We start from the raw sequence: 2467 nt of genomic DNA on the forward strand, positions 1-2467 counted from the left end.
GACTGATAGTACAAGTCATGTGCCACTATGATTTGGATTACAAAACTAGTAGATGAAATAAGTACAATATTTATTTGAAGATTACATAAACAAAAATGAGGTCCTAATCTATCATGAACAAATGGTACCTCGAATCTGGGACGCAACCACAACTTCAATGCATGCCTTTGTTATCCACAACAGAGCGGCTCCAAGAATCTTCATGCAAGGTGCAGAAGTATAGTATGAGTACACCACGGTCGGTACCTAGTAAGTATCAAGACTAACTTCGGTGAAGTAGTGACGAGGTTCAAGTCATGTGATACTCACTAGTCAAATAACATGTGTAATATATCAAAAACGGGCAACAAAATATATGTCAGAAAAGTAATAACATGAATTTTATCAGAACCAGTAATAACAATTTTGTGCAAACAAAGACTCGACTTTAGCAACATGTCATCAATTAAAATGCACACATATTGCATCTCGTTCCCACATTATCAGTCACACTTGCATGACAAAGACCTCATGCCCAATATCAATCACACTCGCACGCAAAGACCTCGTGCCAATATCATTGACACTTGCACGGAAAAGACCTCGTGCTCGCACGGCAAAGACCTTGTGTCAATATCAATCACACTCGCATGACAAAGACCTCGTACTCGCACAATAAATATCTCGTGCCATATATAATCACACTCGCACGGCAAAAACCTTGTGCTCGCACGACAGAGACCTCGTGCTACATAGAACCACATTCGCACGACAAGGACCTCGTGTTCGCCCGGCAAAGACCTCATAGACATATAATCACACTGGCACGACAAAGACTTCATGCTCGTACGACAAAGACCTTGTTCTTGCACGACAAAAACCTCGTGTCAATACCCAAATAATCCACTCAACATTCCCACATATGTCACAAAAATCACAACAATAATGCGAAAGTTTTTATTATGGATATGAGTATATAATTTATTTATAAAGTGCACAAGGACAAGAAAAATAGTAAAATGTGTATGTGTATTTAACAAATAAAGCATTACTACGGCTAAAACAAGTATATTGATCATGTTCACATAGCCACAAAGTGATTAAGCATGGTACATATACAATAATTCATCAAATTAAGGCATATTAATAGCAAAAGGTCTATTGCGGTCACAAACCACACATAGTACTCGTGTACACGCTCATCACCTCGTGTACATGTCGCTTTTCACATAACACAAATAGGTAAATAAGGACAAATCCTAAGGGGGTATTCTCCCACATAAGGTTAGGCAAGGTACTTACCTCAAACAAGTCAAATCAATAATCTAAAAATGCATTCTCGTGCGAATCGACCTCCAAACGGATCAAATTATGCCAAAAACAACTCAATAACACCAAATAATGCCATAGGAATCAAACTCAAATGATAAAGGTCGAATATTTAATCAAATATTCAAAGTCAACCAAAAAGACAACTCACTCTCGCACCCCGGAACCCGATAAAACTCACAAATTCCGACAACCTAGTCGATTATGGGTCCAAATCCGATTTCGAATCAATATTCAAAATCAAATTATTTACTTTAGAAAAGTTTGGCCAAAACCCCAAATTTCTCTTTTAGATCTACTAATCAAATGCCAAAATCAAATATAGAATCATAAAAAATAATCAAATTCAAGTAAAGAACACTTACCCAATCTACGTAGGTGAAAATCACTTAAATAATCATCCAGATCCGAGCTCCCAATCTTAAAATATGATAAAATGAGCAAAACCCTCGAATATAATAAATTATAGATATGCTCTAGGAGTACCCTTCGCGATCGCGACCAATAGTCACGGGATTGCGAAGCATAGAAGTAGAGCCGCCTTCAGAACTAACTATGTCATCGCGCCTGACCAATCATGATCGCGGAAGACAATCAACTACAACATTGCGAACTTGGACACTCAACGCGAATATGAGAGACAAAATTACCATAGCTTAACTTCAAACCCTATGCGGACGCACTACATCCATGCGAACGCGATACGTTCAAGCACCGACATACCGAGGACGCGATACCATGTCGCGAACGTGACTCACAAAGCCTAAGCTCCAAACGTACGCTATGTGATCGCGGAAACACATTTGCGATCACGAAAAACATGTGAGGCATGAGAAACCAACAATTCCAAACATCACAAAAATGGTCTGGAACCACCCCGATGACACACGAGGTACCCGAGACACCATCCGATCATACCAATAAGTCCCAAACATAACATGGACATACTCGAGGCCTCAAATCCTACAAAATAACATCAAAACCACGAATCGCACCTCAATTCAAGCTTAATGAACTAATTAAACTTCCAAGTTTCAAAACTCATGTTGAACCACGTCTGACTAACTTAGAATTACCTGAAATTTTGCACACAAGTTCCAAATGACATAATGAACCTATTCTAACTCGTTGAACAACAATTCGAACCCGATAATACTGA

Source organism: Nicotiana sylvestris, chromosome 11 (assembly GCF_000393655.2).
Source record: "Nicotiana sylvestris chromosome 11, ASM39365v2, whole genome shotgun sequence".
NCBI classification, from domain to species: Eukaryota; Viridiplantae; Streptophyta; class Magnoliopsida; order Solanales; family Solanaceae; genus Nicotiana; species Nicotiana sylvestris.